This window comes from Chiloscyllium plagiosum, unplaced genomic scaffold (genome assembly GCF_037043375.1).
Source record: "Chiloscyllium plagiosum isolate Xiang-an unplaced genomic scaffold, Cpla_swu_hap1 HiC_scaffold_47, whole genome shotgun sequence".
Classification (NCBI taxonomy): Eukaryota; Metazoa; Chordata; class Chondrichthyes; order Orectolobiformes; family Hemiscylliidae; genus Chiloscyllium; species Chiloscyllium plagiosum.
In genome coordinates this window covers 43079451-43099280 of record NW_028270185.1, presented here as the reverse complement: position 1 = coordinate 43099280, position 19830 = coordinate 43079451, and positions in this window count along the sequence as shown.

Here is a 19830-nt window from a genome sequence, read left to right as displayed (position 1 = left end):
ATACAGAGAGAGGAGGGGATGGCGGGGCTGGAACAGATTACTGGGATAGGGACAGATGCAGTGTCTGGAGAATATTACAAAGATAGGGATGAGTTTTGTTGGATGGTGGAATTGAAAGAGATAGGGAGGTTTGTAGTTTCGCAAGGACATTAGAGAGATGAGGGGTGTACAGATAGAGCAGGTTTACAGATATAGGGAGGCTTGTTGTGGCTAAAGGAGGTAACAGAGATTGGAGGGTTGTAGGTGCTCTGGGAGGTGGCAGAACTGGGGAGGTGTGCAGGAGCTGGAGCATGTTACAAAGGTAGGGAAGAGTTTAGGGGCTAGCAGAATTTACAGAGATAGGGAGGTTTATAGAGATTAACGGAAGTGACAGAGATGGAAGGATTCTAGGTGCTATAGGAGGTTACAGAGATAGGGAGGGGTGCTGGGGCTGAGGGACGTTATAGTGAGGGTTTCAGTAACTCCCTGTTTGATCGCAGTGAGGCCTCTTGAACTGGACAGGTCAAAGTGTGACCTCACTGTGTACATCACAGAGAGAGCTCAGACATCACAAGTGGTTTGCAAACTGGCTTCATCGGAGACATGAGGCTGCTCCAGGAAACACTGACCGTGTCTCTGGCTGATCTGTCTGAGAGTGAATGTGATCAGCAAGAAGATCAAAACAGCTTCACTTCACAGAGACCACATTATATTGCATAAATCCCATTAGCGAGGTGATCAGACAGAAGGTGGTGAGGTTTGAAAGGTCCCTGAAAAAAACTTTCTCTTGAGGTTTTGGTGGAGATAGGGGAACACAGGACAAGCTGTTTGGTCGATGGGAGGAATGAATCCAGTTGGTGGCTGGAAGGGAGAGGCGAGGGGTGGAAGGGAGTTGGGGATAGGAAAGGGGGTTACTTGAAATTGGACAACTCAATGTTGAGTACTCCGTGTTGCAGGCTGCCCAGACGGAAGATGAGGTGTTATTCCTCCAATTTGTAGTTTAATTTGTTGTGGCAGTAGAGGAAGCCAAGGATGGTCATGTCAGAAAGGAAGTGGGAAGGGGAATTAAAATGGGCTGTGACTGGGAGGTCCGGTCGGCCTCTGTGGGCCTGGCCGAGATGCTTGGCAAACCATTTGGTCTCCCAGATGTAGACAACTCCACACTGGGAGCACTGGATACAGTAAACTAGGTTGAAGGAGAGGCAGGTGAACCTCTGTCTCACCAATGATGCAAAATCTACCAGCACACCACCCCCTTCACCTCCATCCAGTGTCCCAAACAGTCCTTACAGATGAGACAATTTCAAATAGCCCCCTTTCCCATCCCAGCTCCTCCCTGCTCCCTTCCATTCCTCTCATCGACCCTTCCTCCCAGCCACCAACCGGATTCACTCCTCCCAGTGACCAACCAGGTCATATCCTCTACCTGTCTTCACCTATCCCCACCAACACCCTGCCCCTGCCACCCCCTTTATCTGCAGCTCCCCACAAACCCACCCCAAGTCCTGAAGAAGAGTTATCCCCAAAATATTGCCTTCTCCACCTCCTGATGCTGCCTGGCTTGCTGTGTTCTTCCAACCTCCTGCTTGTCTCCCTTGGAATTCAACATCTGCAGTTTTCTTTGTCTCTGAGCAAGGAAATGGTCAGCCTGTGGAATGTGGGATTCTGGGAGGTTCGAAGTGTCAGAGATAAACATATCTCCTGGAAACGTGACAGTGTGCATAAACTAGAGTTCTTTTTTCGAGAATGGGAGTAACTGTAGGCCATCCACGGGGCTGAGGATGAGGGGGGTAACACATTTACGGAGGTGGGTACATCACAGTTATTGTGCATGGGTAAATAAGGAAAACGTGACAGCCAGGTATCTCAGGAGTCCCCTGAGATGATCGAGATCAGACATCATTTTCCTGCTTTGGAAGCTTGTGATGGAAAGAACTCATCGGAGGAACGCAGACAGAGTCACGTCAGCTGGACAGGGTGGTAGGAAGAGTGGGTACACAGTACTGATAATGGGTTCGTTAGTTAGGGGAACAGAGTGGAGTTTCTACAGCTATAAACATACCTTCAGCATGCAATGATAACCTCCTTGCTACCAGGGTCAAGGATATCACAGAACAGCTGCAGGAAATTCTGCTGCAGGAGGATCAAACGACAGAGGTATTGCTCCATGTTGGTGACAAAGACCTCGGTGGGAATGCGGAGATGTGGTCCATGAAACAGATTTGAGGCAGCAAGGAATGAGATTGAAAAGCAGGATGTGGAAACAGTATTCTCAGAATCACTGCCAGTCCCATGTGTTGATCAGAATCCAAGCAGAATAATTGGATGGTCGAGCATGTGTCTGGAAAACGGGTTCAGAAGGTCAGGCAGCATGTTTCAAGGCATTAGGACCAGCTCTGGAGCAGGCTCGAACTCAACAAAATGGACAGTTTATATCTTGGTAGGACTGGAATGAACATCCATACAATTCCTCCAAATAGGTTTGTGAGTGCTGTTAGGGAGGTGATAGTCGAGATTAGAAATGGCTTGGGAATGTAAGTGGCATCTTGGCTTCAAGGGAAGGCTGCATTCATATTCTGTCCCTCCCCGATCAGTTTCTTGGTCATGTGCTGCTGGATCCTAAATTGCTCCCAATCATCAGACTTACTATTGTTTCTGGAATTGTTATCAGCCATTTCATTTCACTTTCTGCAACAAAACCTGTAATTTTTTTTTCAAACCATCACACCAGCTGGTAACATTTGCAGCATAGCAGAACATCGAACACTTTCATATTCAGTTTATGCAACAAGACTCACACAATCCGAAAAAAAAAATGAAATCAGTGGAAGAACATGGAACATTTTGAATACGAATGAGAATTTAAAATCGAGAATTTGGAGGACAATATGCCTGTGTTGGTTCTTGCAATCACAGGATGATCAGGGAATATTGGGATTTGCTGGGATACGCAAAGCAGGAGGGAGGAAGACATTTGGACAAAGTAAAGGTATGGAGTTTATAATCTGGTCTCCAGCCGATATGGTGCTTGTTACAAAGGTCCGAAAAAATGACTGTTTCACCAAATATGAACTGAGGCAGGGATATAGGAGCTGTTTTGCAGATGGAAACAATTCTTCATGGTGATGTAAATATCATTTTGAATTTATCACACCCTTCAATATGAAGCCACAAGCAAACAGGGTTCATCCAGAGTCAGTTCACAGTGAGCTCCATGGAGACAGTGAGAGCCACAAAACATTTTCATGGAAGTACGAGATGTTGCCTCATTTTCCATATCCGACCCCATTCCCAAGCTTCGGATCACATCTGCCACCAAGCCCTCTAATTGGGCCTTGGAGTTTCCCAGGAGAAAGTGAGGTCTGCAGATGCTGGAGATCAAAGTTGAAACTTTATTGCTGGAACAGCACAGCAGGTCAGGCAGCATCCAGGGAACAGGAGATTCGACGTTTCGGGCACAGGCCCTTCTTCAGGAATGAGCAGAGAGTGTTCAGCAGGAGAAGATAAAAGGTAGGGAGGAGGGACTTGGAGGAGGGGAGTTGGAAATGTGATAGGTGGAAAGAGGTCAAGGTGAGGGTGATAGGTCGGAGTAGGGTGGAGGCGGAGAGGTCAAGAAGAAGACTGCAGGTCAGGAAGGCGGTGCCGGGCTGGAAGGATCCGGCTGAGACAGGGTGGGGGGAGGGGGGATGAAGAAACTGGTGAAGTCCAAGTTCATCCCCTGCGGTTGGAGGGTTCCCAGTCGGAAGATAAGACGCTCCTCCTCCGACCGTCGGGTTGTTGTGGTTTGGCGGTGGATGAGTCCAATGACCTGCATGTCCTCGGTGGAGTGGGAGGGGGAGTTGAAATGCTGTGCCACAGGTTGGTTGGGTTGGTTCGTCCGGGTGGCCCAGAGGTGCTCTTTGAATCGCTCCGCAAGTAGGCGGCCTGTCTCCCCAATATAGAGGAGGCCACACCGGCTGCAGCGGATGCAGTAGATGATATGGGTGGAGGTGCAGGTGAATCTGTGGCGGATATGGAAGTTTCCCTTGGGGCCTTGGAGAGAAGTGAGGGGGGAGGTGTGGGCGCAAGTGTTGCACCTACTGCGGTTGCAAGGGAAGGTGCCGGGAGTGGTGGTTGGGTCGGTGGGGGGTGTGGATCTGACAAGGGAGTCGCGGAGGGAGTGGTCTCTACGGAAAGCTGATAGGGGAGGGGAGGGAAATATATCCTTGGTGCTGGAGTGACAATGAATTCAATACACGGAGTGACACCGAACAATTCTTCCGCCGCCTTCGCCTCCGTGCCTTCTTCTTCAATCAAGACTCTCGCCCACCCTCTGACGACCCCTTCTCCCACCTCCAACACACCCCGTCCACCTGGACACCCCGTGCTGGCCTCCTACCTGCCCTCGACCTCTTCATAGCCAACTGCCACCGCGATATTAACCGCTACCTGAACTCCCACACTCCCCCCACCCACTCCAACCTCTCACCCTCGGAACGCGCAGCCCTCCACTCCCTCCGTTCCAACCCCAACCTCACCATCAAACCAGCTGACAAGGGAGGCGCGGTAGTAGTTTGGCGCACTGACCTTTACACCGCTGAGGCCAAACGCCAGCTCGCAGATACCTCCTCCTACCGTCCCCTTGACCATGACACCACCCCCCACCACCAAACCATCATCTCCCAGACCGTCCATAACCTCATCACCTCAGGGGACCTCCCATCCACCGCCTCCAACCTCATAGTCCCACAACCCCGAACCGCCCGTTTCTACCTCCTGCCCAAAATCCACAAACCTGACTGCCCCGGACGACCCATCGTCTCAGCCTGCTCCTGCCCAACCGAACTCATCTCGGCATACCTCGACACGGTCCTGTCCCCATTAGTCCAAGAACTCCCCACCTACGTTCGTGACACCACCCACGCCCTCCACCTCCTCCAGGATTTCCGCTTCCCCGGTCCCCAACGCCTCATCTTCACCATGGACATCCAGTCCCTGTACACCTCCATCCCCCATCATGAAGGACTCAAAGCACTCCGCTTCTTCCTTTCGCGCCGTACCACCCAGTACCCTTCCACCGACACCCTCCTTCGACTGACCGAACTGGTCCTCACCCTGAACAACTTTTCTTTCCAATCCTCCCACTTTCTCCAAACAAAAGGAGTAGCCATGGGCACCCGCATGGGCCCCAGCTATGCCTGCCTCTTCGTAGGGTATGTGGAACAATCCATCTTCCGCAACTACACTGGCCCCACCCCCCATCTTTTTCTTCGCTACATTGATGACTGTATCGGCGCTACCTCGTGCTCCCACGAGGAGGTTGAACAGTTCATCCACTACACCAACACCTTCCACCCCGACCTCAAATTCACCTGGACAGTCTCGGACTCCTCCCTCCCCTTCCTAGACCTTTCTGTTTCTATCTCAGGCGACCGAATCAACACGGACATCTACTACAAACCTACCGACTCCACAGCTACCTGGACTACACCTCCTCCCATCCTGCCCCCTGTAAAAACGCCATCCCATTCTCCCAATTCCTTCGTCTCCGCCGCATCTGCTCCCAGGAGGACCAGTTCAAAATACGTGCAACACAGATGGCCTCCTTCTTCAAGGACCGCAATTTCCCCCCCGACGTGGTCGACGGTGCCCTCCACCGCATCTCCTCCACTTCCCGCTCCTCCGCCCTTGAGCCCCGCCCCTCCAACCGCCACCAGGACAGAACCCCACTGGTCCTCACCTACCACCCCACCAATCTCCATGTACAGCGCATCATCCGCCGTCACTTCCGCCACCTCCAAACAGACCCCAGCACCAAGGATATATTTCCCTCCCCTCCCCTATCAGCTTTCCGTAGAGACCACTCCCTCCGCGACTCCCTTGTCAGATCCACACCCCCCACCGACCCAACCACCACTCCCGGCACCTTCCCTTGCAACCGCAGGAGGTGCAACACTTGCGCCCACACCTCCCCCCTCACTTCTCTCCAAGGCCCCAAGGGAAACTTCCATATCCGCCACAGATTCACCTGCACCTCCACCCACATCATCTACTGCATCCGCTGCAGCCGGTGTGGCCTCCTCGATATTGGGGAGACAGGCCGCCTACTTGCGGAGCGATTCAGAGAGCACCTCTGGGCCACCCGGACGAACCAACCCAACCAACCTGTGGCACAGCATTTCAACTCCCCCTCCCACTCCACCGAGGATATGCAGGTCATTGGACTCATCCACCGCCAAACCACAACAACCCGACGGTCGGAGGAGGAGCGTCTTATCTTCCGACTGGGAACCCTCCAACCGCAGTGGATGAACTTGGACTTCACCAGTTTCTTCATCCCCCCTCCCCCCACCCTGTCTCAGCCGGATCCTTCCAGCCCGGCACCGCCTTCCTGACCTGCAGTCTTCTTCTTGACCTCTCCGCCTCCACCCTACTCCGACCTATCACCCTCACCTTGACCTCTTTCCACCTATCACATTTCCAACTCCCCTCCTCCAAGTCCCTCCTCCCTACCTTTTATCTTCTCCTGCTGAACACTCTCTGCTCATTCCTGAAGAAGGGCCTGTGCCCGAAACGTCGAATCTCCTGTTCCCTGGATGCTGCCTGACCTGCTGTGCTGTTCCAGCAATAAAGTTTCAACCTTGGAGTTTCCCAACAACATTCCCAAAGATTGTGTAAAGAAATGAATAATGAAATGGAGTGATATCAGTCTCAGGGCAGGGCAGACAGTGTGAATGGGCAAAGTAAATTATCGATGAAAATATGTTTGTAATGAAAGGGCAGTTTTTTTTGCTGTTTACACATCACATTATTTAGTCCATATAACAGGAACTTTTGTTTTTCACTTTTTCCAGATGTATATATCAGAGACTTCAGTGCGGAAGAATGGACAGGAGCCAGTCATTGGTTTTACCACTCTGGCCTGCAGTGAACAGTGATAATTCCCTCAGGTCATGTTTTTTATCAGTGTCTGGTTCACACACTGAGAATGGATTGCTTCAGATGACTGCCCTCTTTTGATTGCTTCGGATGAATTTTCTTTTGTGCATATTTAATTCCTTTTCCGGTTTTGCTTTTATTGTTCCACTTTTTACTAATTGTTGCTCATTGCTGACAGCACTTTACACTGGCTTTACACCTCCAATCTCATTCACTTTGCCCCTCAGATGGAGTCATTCCTTGCCCATTAGGAAAGGAGTGTTATCATGTTGCTGCTCCTCCTTCTCCTTTGGGTCCATTCCTCACGTGGACTCCTCATTCCGTTCTCTGCTGCACCTAATGTTGACTCCCAGCTACATGCATTTATTCAACAATTGAATTATTGTTATAAGTGGATATTGCACTGCATACTTTAACTGGTCTCTGAGACTATTCTGCATCACCACATAAATAAATGCATTTATGCAGCAACTTAAGTCCCGCAGCATAAATGTGATTAGTTCGAAGAGATAAAAATCATCCAAATAATAACCAATATTGAAGAAATATAAAATATACACCAACCAGAGAAGTATGAAGCTGGCAGATACAACAAAGAGTAAAGTCACAGATTTCTTTCTGCTCTCTATCTCGGGGTCATTCTCTATTTTTCTTTGACTCCTCAGTCCCTTACATGCCTTAACTGCCTGAAAAATGTGTCTTGTACTTCCATAAAAATGTTTTGTGGCTCTCACTGTCTCCATGGAGCTCACTGTGAACTGACTCTGGATTAACCCTGTTTGCTTGTGGCTTCGAATTGAGGGGTGTGATAAATTCAAAATGATATTTACATCATTATGAAGAGTTGCTTCCATCTGCAAAATAGCTCCTAAACCCTGCCTCAGTACATATTTGGTGAAACAGTCATTTTTTCGGTTGTTATATCTGGACCTTTGTAACAAGCACGATATCGGCTGGAGACCAGATTATAAACTCCATACCTTTACTTTGTCCAAATGTCTTCCTCCCTCCTGCTTTGCGTATCCCAGCAAATTCCAATATTCCCTGATCAACCTGTGATTGCAAGAACCAACACAGACATACTATCTCCAAATTCTTAATTTTAAATTCTCACTCATGTATTCAGGATGTTCAGAAAGAGAATAAAAGTGAATGGGAGAAGTGGTGTTAAAAATGTTTCAATATATCGATAACTCAGCCAATGAGCATCATTATAATATCTGTAGGTGGTGTAACAGTACCGTGGAACATTGTTAATGATCATTTCGGCTTCAAATCGAAAATAGTTGGGAATATTCTTTAAAGAAAGGAAAATTCAGATTATTGCTAGAACCCTCATTACAGTTTTCTCTGTGCAATACTGAGATGTCATCTGATGAATATAAATGGCAACAAATCAATCAAAAAAAAAAGCGACAGTGAACCAGACAGAACAATCAACGGTCAAGCGGCTCAGGGCATAGATGGCGCTACAAACAAGAGTCATGTCCAGAAGGCACCATGGATAATAATAGTAAGTAAACTTAGAAAGCATGATATCAAAAGTAACATACAGTAGATCAGACACTGCCATGGTTACCAGATAGCAAGCGGTGCATGTCGAAAGACCACACTTGCCCTCAGATAAGATTAGAATTGCTGCTCGACTAACTGTAAGAGAGAGAAAGGAAAAAAAGAGACAAAGTTACTGATCAAATATTCTCTATGCATGATGGATTTTAGCAGAAAGATGATTGTTGCTCTGTGTCTTATCATCTGAACCATTATAGTAACACATCTCAAATCAAACAATTGCCCTTCTAGAGACACATAGGGAAATGCATCAGCAGCAAATCACCCCCAGAAACAAGTTAATATACTCAATATTTTTTGGTGGAATCAGAAGTTGTTTCTTCTCTTTCATAGGTTACTCTGACTGGCAGGAGTTTCTCATAAGACCACAACATCCACAAGAAGACACCTGGGATCAATAAAGTAGAGAATGGGAGACACCTGACATGGACATTAACTGCAAAATGTTTGCATTCAGTTTTGGAGTCTCCACAGCTCAGATTGCCTCCAGAATTTTATATCCACACTTTATGAAGGACAGTACAAGATATGGAATCACGGCACAGTAACCAGAAATGGATGCCCGTCACATTATGGACAGGTGAATGATTGGACATTGAGTCACTCCCTCATGTACAGGACTGAACATACTGACAATCGGAACTTTGAAGGTATTCAGCAGTGAATCCAACCACCATGTCCCAGGTTAGATTTCACCAAAATTAAAAAGTGCTTTTTAAAAAAATCTGTACAGTGTGGAAACAAATCCTTCAGCCCAACAAGTCCACACCAACTCTCTGAAGAGCGTCCCACTCAAACACCTGCCTCCCAATCCCAGTAACGCTGTATTTCCCATGGCCAATCCACCGACCCTGCACATTTTTGGACTGTGTAAGGAGACCAGAGCACCCAGATGAAACTGATACAGACCCAGGGAGAATGTGTAATCAGCTCACATTCACCAGAAGCTGGGATTGAACATGTCTTCCTGGTGCTGCAAGACAGCAGTGCTAATCACTGAGCCACCATGTCGCCCAACTTCCAATATTTGTGATGGAATTCCGCCACAAGTTCAAGCCTGTAAACCATAGTCTTCACACAAATAAAATCTGACTCCATTGCATCTTTCCAGTTTAGAAATCAGACACTTTATCTGGGATTAAGCAAAGCTTCTTGCCTGATGTCCAGGTTCATGCACCCAAACTCCTCTCCTAGTCCCTCTCCCTGTGAATGGAATCCCCCCTCCCAGATTTGGAGCACACACTAGGGCTAAGAGTCTTCACGGTTTAACCAGCATTCTCTGTGGAGATCACCAGAATTGCACCACAATTTTGTTCTAGGGGAGCAAACATAGACTAGCCTTTATTGTCACATATACCCAATGAGTACAGTGAGGAGTTTATACCTCACCAATTACAGTACCGACTGAGATACAAAAGTAAAAGTTCAGGACAGCAGACCATGCTGGCAGCTAGTTTTCAGTCCGCATCAGTGACACACAATGCCGGGAAGCTGCTATGCAAGGAGGCTGCTACGCCAGACGAGGATGTTGCCATGTCGCCCCGGGAGGCTGCTGCACCAGGCGGGGAGGTCACTGTGCTGTAAGGCCACTGTACCAGGTCAGGAGGATGCCACACTAAAAGGCTACTGCGCCAGGATGGGAGGATGGCACGCCACGCTGGAAGGCTGCTGCGCTAGGCTGGGAGGCCCTTGCAACAGGCCAGGAGGATGCCACGCCTCACCGGAACGCTGCTATGGGAACATTAAGGCTGCCCACAACATGCCAGGAAGCTGTTGTGCCAGGCCAGGAGACCGTGAGAGAAGGCTGCTGTGCCAGTCCAGGAGTCGTGACCAAAGGGCGCAAATCATCTCTGCAGGCAATGAATCGTGCTCCCTCGAGGACGGGAGTGGTTGCCAGAGGCCGGGAATCATCTCTGCAGGAAAGGAATCATTGCTCACCAGCGGCCAGGAAGGAAAGAAGCAGGAAAAGAGAAAGAAGAACACGTGGCGCGGATGAGTTCTGGCTGGAACATCCTATTCCGCTGCCTTCTTGGAGCTTGGTATCAGGGACTGCTGCTGTGGATCCAGTCCAATGTCAAAGATTAGGGGAGATGATGGCGTTTTGGTCTTGTGAGACAATGAGTTCAGAGATCAAGGGGAGCTGGGTTCGATATCCACAACGGCAGACGGTGAATTCAATACAAATCTAGACTTAACAGTCTAATGGTGACCACTAAACTGTTATCAGTTGTCAGGAAAAAAAGAATCTCATCTCCTTCACAAATGTCTTTCAGAGAAGGAAAGCTTTCATTCTAACATGGACTGGGATACATGGGACTACAGTGTGTCGGAAATATGCCATTAAGAGGGATTTATTTTGTCCTGTTTCTCTTGAAGAGAGCTATTGTCAACTAATGGTGAGGTGTCTGCTCCATGGAAAGCAGAGTAAATAGCTTTGATATTTTTTAAATTTACACAACAACATCCTGAGTGGATGGAGTTAGGCTCACAAACTCCCAGGGTTTTAGTTTCTGCTATCTGTTGTTGAACTTGGTGTTTTGGAGTTGAAACTGGTCAATACAGCTCTCTCTCTGCTGCTACAAAAAAATCTTGAGGGCTCTCTCAGTTGTTGAAAGGGTTCTTTCAGTATTTTATTCTGCCACGTTAGAATGAGAAGACCGCAATGAGAATCACACTGTTTTGCTGAATTTGCTTTCGCCAAGAATGTGTTTATGGATGAGTTAAAATACAAATTACTTTGTCTCTGGTCAATAATATAAAATAGAATGTATCTGCAAATACAATTCTGCAAATGCAAATTCACTCATTGACATATGTGTGTGTGTGTGAGAGAGAAAGAGAGTGTGTGTGTGTTGGGGGTTGGGGGAGAGGGACAGAGTGTGAGTGTGTGCATGCTGAGTGGAGTGTGTAGAGATGGAGTGGTCGATAGCCACATTTGATACCCATGAGGATGGCCTCAATGGGATCTGGGGTTCATGTTACACCACAGTTGACTCCACTACACTATATACACACATATACTCACACATACACATACATTCTTATATGCACATACACTCACATTGACCCTTTCACATACATATTCTCTCTCTCAGCCACACACACATACAATCCCCACTTGCACTCCCTCTCACAGGCTTATACTCCGTCACACTCACAGTCTATCAAGCATGCACACACGCTCGCACACACACACACTCTCTCCCTTACACACACACATGCATACACATGCATGCACATACACACACGCTCCTCTCTCCCTCACATGCACACACACAAGCATTTAAGCCAATGGGCTGAATTTGCATTTGCAGAATTGTATTTGTAGATACAATCTATTTTGCTCAAAAAGCACATAACCTGCAGGCAGTGAATGCAGGCAGTTAATCCATGTAACATTTTATAAGTTCCTACGTTGGAACTAGAACCAGTCTGACTCAAGGATGGAATAGATACAGTCTCTAACCTCACACACTTAATGCGTTATCTGAGCAGCGATGTCACTTTTTTTTGTAAAACCTTAAGTTATCTTGGGAATATGACTTGAAAGAAATTCTGGGATTTATATATTAATGAATTAAAACCCGCAACCCATTCTAAAAGAAAGACTTAACAGCAATCTAGATTTCTTCAGTTGCATGACACTATGATCTTGTGCTCTCAATTCTGTGTCTTATGAACCTGCCCCATGAGCTACCTAATGAAGGAGAGGTGTTCCGAAAGCTACTACAGGTACACAATCCTTTATCTGAACCCTCAGGACCAGTTGGTTTTTGGAATTCGGAAGGTTTTGCATTTCAAAATAAGTGACTGTTTAATCGTGAAATTTTAAAAAATTGTACTGAACAGCAGTCTCATTGGTGGGTATTACAGGCCCTGAGACAGAATTGACGCCTGCCAGTGCTGGGTCATGCCCCCATGTCACATCTGAGTGATGTGGATTGAGTGGGTGTGGAGTTGGGTTAACTGTTTGCATGCCAAACAACTTTGTGAATGAGAAAAAACTTCACAAAAGGAATTTTGGATTTGGGAGCTTTCCAGATTTCAGGATTTTGAATAAAGGATTGACTACCTGTACTTCTAAATAAACCTGTTGAACTATAAAAGCAAATTACTGCGGATACTGGAATCTGAAACCAAAAGAGAAAATGCTGGAAAATCTCAGCAGGTCTGGCAGCATCAAAGCTTTGACAAAGGGTCAGTAGACTCGAAACGTCAGCTCTTTTCTCTCCTTACAGATGCTGCCAGACCTGCTGAGATTTTCCAGCATTTTCTCTTTTGGCTGTTGAACTATAACTTGGTGTCGTATGATCTGATTAAGATCTGATTAAGGAACAGATATTCTGTAAATGCAATACAAATAGTCCTGAGTTTGTCACACTTTAGAGTTAACACTTGCTTCTTTGGAAGCGGCTGGGAATAAAAAATGGGAAATGTGTGACAGAATCTGGACAACCGACAAAGTCAGAATATTTGTCATTATCATACGAAAAGAAGAGAAATGCCCGCAACTCGAGAAATTGGATTTGTGAGCTCTGTCAGTGACATTAAATATGCTGGGCAAAATCGAATCGTAATGTCTTAAGTCAAATGTCTCATTCAAGATTTTCTCTATTTAATAGCCCACATTCTGCATTTTGTACTGTTAATTCTCTGAAATGCACTCAAACTCAATTATTAATCATAGTCACAATATTGCAGATACTAAAGTCAGTTATTTGTTGAAACAGGTATTTTTATTCCTATTAATATTTTTTTTATTCCTGTATGTCCATCTTCCTATTCACCTGTCCACTCCACCTCCTTCCATGAACCAATCACAATTACCCCCACCTGCACCCACCTATCACCATCTCGCCTGCCCTTCCCCCAGCCATACCCCCCATTTATTTCTAAGCTCCCCTCCCCTTCCCTCCCCAGTCCTGACGAAGGATCCCAGCAAAAAACATCATCGACTTCCCTGCTCCTCCAATGCAGACTGACCTGCTGTGCTTCTCCAGCTCCACATTGTTGACTTATATTTGTTTATCTCCAACGGATCATTTAACTTTGGAAACTTTGGACCAAACATATCCACCCAACTGAGAAGATTTTCCCACATACAATCCATCACATTTCCAAGCTACATTCATAGCTCCATTTGTGAACAGATCAGAAATGAGAAATATAATACAAATAAAGCATCACATGGTTTCAAATAAGCTATCATTCTATTTCCCACTGCAGTCAGATATTCCATTGCATTCAGTTCCCCACAACCAATTAAAGTTTATAGTCTGAGTTACTCCTCCTAGGTCACGGGTATTCTGCTATTAGTGCTCCCCATTTACTCCAATGCTGCGTTTACAGATACCCATAGAAAAGCAAGAATACTGGCTCAGAAGTTCATATCTGAGCAGTTACCCACATTCTGTACAATTCTACAATGACACATCCTCCCAGCAACATGAGGGTCCAGCCTAAGGTTTGTGATCCCCATTCAGTACAATTCCATGATCAGGAATACCTTCACTCAGAGTGATTCCTGGAGATCTGGATCAACAGTACACAACATTCCAATCAATCTCTGGATAATGCAGAGTGTCTGTGAGCTACAGATAGAGTTTCTTTCCTCAGCTGAGGAATTACACCACAGAGTAAGTTTGGAAATGTTAACTGCAGACATATATCTCATACAGTGGAAACTCGCATTAACCCAGTGATCTGTCCTCACCAATGTCATGACCCCACACATCTACTGACTGATAAAAACCCACAAGATGGTCAAAGCCATCTCTGCTGACCCTCACCATTTACTCCATAATAACCTGCTGTACCCATTGATTGCCCTGTTTTATCTGGGCTCCCATTTGGAGCAAGCTGCCTGAACAAGATCCACCAACACAATCCCTTTCCATCAAGGAATGGGAAACACCAGGTGTCACTGAGAGGTGGGTTGTTACAAAACCCATCTGAACGATAGCAGGCTGTGAACTACCACAGAGAGAGGGTGGTCTTCCGAAACCCTTTCTAGACCAGCCAGGGCCGGTGCTCAGCCAAACCCCATCAATGTGGCCTCAGTGTAAACCCATTCTGCACAGTACAGGGAAACACACAATGCTGCACATTACTGAGGAGCCTCCGAACTGACAATCTATTCACTTTAAACTCAGTCAGTGAGGACACTATTGTCTGACATCAGAATTTCCCTTGCTAAATGGAAATATAACAATTATTAGTTGTAAATGGAAATAACTATGTTTCAATGCAGTGATTTATGCAATTTAAGTTATAACAAAACCTCCCAGGAACACCAACGACAGCAAGGGTGGTGTAGCATACTGTTGTGATTCTTAGCCTTAGAAAATACATTTTGTTCTTTGTGAAACAACCTCCCCCTTCCTGCTGCTGGCGATCTGTCCAAATTGGAGAATTCTCTCAGAATTGGAGATGAGACAGTTCCAGAGACTTTATTTTATATTGTGTTGCATCTCCACTGGGAAACTGTGATTGCACCTTCAGGCTTCTTATAATTTTGAACAATAGCTTTATTTTAATGATGTGATGTCATTGAGATTTAATCTGTAATTGAATACCCCAAAGACTGCATTAATCTGATCCTGGTCTCAACCGTTAATTCCAACTTGTCTTCAAACAACAATACTTAAATTATTTCAAGCACTATTAGCCACATCAACATCTCAATACCTTTTGATATCCTTTTCAGTGATGACCTTCATTCTGCTGAGGCTATTCAGACATTCAATACCTCATGTTGGAGAGCTCCTTGAGAGCTGTTCTACTGCACGCTGTTATCCCCCAGCTTTCCTTGTTCATTCAAACTCATTTGGGAAATTCTATCTTGCCTAATACTGTCAAAATTTGCCTTCCTTAATTTTGAGATCAGCTTGATCCTTTTCCACCACTACTTTAAAACCACAAACAACAAAGACAAAGAAAATTACAGCACAGGAACAGGCCCTTCGGCCCTCCAAGCCTGCGCCGATCCAGGTCCTCTGTCTAAACCTGTTGCCTATTTTCTAAGGATCTGTATGCCTCTGCTCCCTGCCCATTCATGTATCTGTCTAGATACATCTTAAATGATGCTCCTGTGCCCACCTCTACACCTTCGCTGGCAACTCTTTCTAGGCATCAACCATCCTCTACATAAATAACTTTCCACGCATATCTCCCTTAAACATTTCCCCTCTCACCTTTAACTCGTTATCCCTGGTAAATGAGACCCCCTTTCTGGGAAAAAGCTTCTTGCTATCCACCCTATCTATACCTCTCATGATTTTGTAGACCTCAATCTGATCCCCCCCTTCAACCTGCATCTTTCTAATGAAAATAATCCTGATCTACTCAACCTTCCTTCATCGCGAGTACCCTCCATACCAGGCAACATCCTGGTGAACTTCCTTTGCACACTCTCCAAACCATCCACATGCTTTTGGTAATGTGGCAACCAGAACTGTACGCAGCTTTCCAAATGTGGCTGAACCAAAGTCTTACATAACTGTAACATGACTTGCCAACTCTTGTCCTCAATACCCAATCCAATGTAGGAAAGCATGCCATATGCCTTCTTGACCACTGTATAGACCTGCATTGCCACCTTCAGGATACAATGTGGGTGGCACGGTGGTTAGCACTGCTGCCTCACAGTGCCGGAGACTCGGGTTCAATTCCCGCCTCAGGCAACTGTCTGTGTGGAGTTTGCACATTCTCCCTGTGTCTGCGTGGGTTTCCTCCGGGTGCTCTGGTTTCCTTCCACAATCCAAAAATGTGCAGGTTAGGTCAATTGACCATGCTAAATTGCCAGTAGTGTTAGGCGAAGGAGTAAATGTAGGGGAATGGGTCTGGGTGGGTTGCTCTTCGGAGGGTCGGTGTGGACTTATTGGGCCAAAGGGCCTGTTTCCACACTATAAGTAATCTAATGAACACCCTGATCTCTCTGCACATCAATTTTCCCCAGGGCTTTTCCATTCAATGTATAGTTTGCTCTGTAATTGGATTTTCTAAAATGCATCACCTCGCATTTTCCCGAATGAACTCCATCTGCCATTTCTCTGCCCAACTCTCCAATCTATCCATATTCTGCTGCATTCTCTGACAGTCCCCTTCACTACCTGCTACTCCACCAATGTTAGTGTCATCTGCAAACTTGCTAATCAGATAATCCATACCTTTCTCCAGATCATTTATGTATATCACAAACAATAGTGGTCCCAACACCGATCCCTGTGGAACCCCACTGACCACGGTTCTCCATTTTGAGAAACTTCCTTCCACTACTACTCTATCTCCTGCTGCCCAGCCAATTCTCTATCCATCTAGCTTATACACCCTGGACCACATGCGACCTACCATTGGGAACCTTACCAAATGTCTGACTGAAGTCCATGTATATGACATCTACAGCCCTTTCCTCATCAATCAACTTTGTGACTTCCTCAAGGAATGCTATTAAGTTGGTAAGGCATGACTTCCCCTGCAAAAAGACATGTTGCCTATCACTGATAAGCCCATTTTCTTCCAAATGGGTATATATCTTTTCCCTCAGTATGGCAGGCTCTTTTGTCTATAATTGCGTGGGTAATCCCTGCTACCTTTCTTAAACAAGGGGACAGTATTTGCAATTCTCCAGTTCTCTGGGACCTCACCAATGTTCAAGGATGCTGCAAAGATATTTGTTAAGGCCCCAGTTATTTCCTCTCTCACGTCCCTCAGTAACCTGGGTTAGATCCCATCCAGACCTGGGGACTTGTCCACCTTAATTCCTTTTAGAATACCCAACACGTGCTCCCTCCTTTTGCCAACTTGACCTAGAGTAATCAAGCATCTATTCCTAACCTCAACATCTGTCAAGTCCCTCTACTTGATGAATACTGACGCAAAGTACCCATTAAGAATCTCACCCATTTTCACTGACACCATGTATAACTTCCCTTCTTTGTCCTTGAGTGGGCCAACCCTTTCTCTAGTTACCCTCTTGCTTCTTATATACGAATAAAAGGCTTCAGGATTTTCCTTAAACTTGTTTGCTAAAGATATCTCATGAGCCCTTTTAGCCCTCTTAATTCCTCATTTCAGATTGGTCCTACCCTCCAGATATTCTTCCAAAGCTTACGTACCTTCCTTATGTACGCTTATGTCGATCTTATGTATGCTTCCTTTTTCCTCTTTGCTAGTCCCACAATTTCACCTGTCATCCATGATTGCCTCATCTTGTCATTTCTATCCTTCATTTTCACATAGACATATCTGTCCAGCTGTCTAATCAACCTCTCTTTAAAAGCCTCCCACATAGCAAAGAGAATTATAATCACTGGCCCCAAAGTGCTGTCCCATTGACTCCTCAGTCACTCGCCCTGCTTTATTTCTCAAGGTCAAAAAGGCTACCTGGTGAAGGAGCAGCGCTCCGATAACACGTACTTCCAAATACCTGTTGGACTATAATCTGGACTTTTAACTTTGTCCACTCCAGTCCAACACTGGCACCTCCATATCATTATTTCCCAAGAGTAGACCAAGTTTTGCTCCTTCTCTAGTTGCTACGTCCACAGACTGATTATGAGAATTTTCTTGCACAGAATCTTCACTCAAGCCCTTGATACTATTAAAAGTAATATTAGCAAATTTTCTGGGTGGCAGGGTGAAATGTAAGGAGGATGTTAGGAGAATACAGGGTGACCTGGAAAGGCTGGTGAGTGGATGGATGCATGGCAAATGCAGTTTAATGTGGATAAATGTGTAGTTATCCACTTTGGTGGCAAGAACAAGAAGGCAGATTACTACCTAAATGGAGTCAACTTAGGTAAAGGGGCAGTACAACGAGATCTAGGTGTTCTTGTACATCAGTCAATGAAAGCAAGCATGCAGGTACAGCAGGTAGTGAAGAAAGCTAATAGCATGCTGGCCTTCAAAACAAGAGGAATTGAGTATAGAAGCAAAGAGGTCCTTCTGCAGCTGTACAGGGCCCTGGTGAGACCGCACCTGGAATACTGTGCGCGGTTTTGTTCTCCAAATTTGAGGAAAGACATTCTGGCTATTGAGGGAGTGCAGCATAGGTTCATGAGGTCAATTCCCGGAATGGCAGGACTATCTTATGCTGAAAGATTGGAGCAACTGGGCTTGTATACGCTTGAATTTAGAAGGCTGAGAGGGGATCTGATTGAGAAGTATAAGATTATTAAAGAATTGGACACTCTGGAGGCAGGAAGCATGTTTCCGCTGATGGGTGAGTCCCGTAACCAGAGGACACTGATTAACAATAAGGGGTAGGTCATTTAGAACAGAGTTAAGGAGAAACTACTTCACCCAGATAGTGGTGGGTGTATGGAATGCTCTGCCCCAGAAGGCTGTGGAGGCCAAGTCTCTGGATACTTTCAAGAAAGAGTTGGATAGATCTCTTAAGGATAGTGAAATCAAGGGTTATGGGGATAAGGCAGGAACAGGATACCGATTGAGGATGATCAGCCACGATTATAGTGAATGGTGGTGCTGGCTCGAAGGGCAGAATGGTCTACTTCTGCACCTATTGTCTATTATCTATTGTCTATGGTAGTCGTAGTCTACTTTTGAAAGTTAAAATCCTCTACTCTTACCACCCCATTATTGTTACAGATAACTGTAATCTCCTTACAAATATGCTTTTCAATTTTATGCTGAAATATTTAGGAGTGAAACTACTGTCAGACGCTTTGTTGAATTTGCATTGTAAAACACAAATTTTGATCTAAGGACAAAAATCTGTGAGATTGTGTTTTATCAGTCGATACCTGATACTGTATATGATTATTGCAATCAAGAATTGTTATTAGTAGACACTTTACAATATCAGTATCCGTATTACTCATAAACACTGCACATTATTACTATTATCAGTGAAAATAAACATTGGGGGTTGACTTTGATTCTATTCATATTTCTTTCTATTCTATCCAGGTTGTACAATGTTGATCTCACAGATTTTTGGTCTAAAGATTTCTCCACTGCTGTTGTTGTGTACAGTTTGGTCACCACAATACCAGAAGGATGTGGATGCTTTGGAGAGGGTACAGAAAAGATTTACCAGAATGTTGGCTGGCCTGGGGGATTTTAGCGTGAAGAAAGGTGAGATAGACTGAATTTGTTTTCAGTGGAAAGCAGGAAGTGACCTGATAGAAGTTTATAAGATTGTGAATGGCATGGGTAGAATGGAAAGTATGAGCCTTTTTTCCAGGGTGGAGGTGCCAATTATTCAGAGAGACAGGTCCCAGGTGTTAGTGGGGGTGTGTTTAAAAGAGATATGTGAGGCACGTTTTTCACGTGAAGTGTAGTGAGTGACAGGAACACGCTGCCAGAGGTGGTAGTGGAAGCAGACACAATAGCAGCATT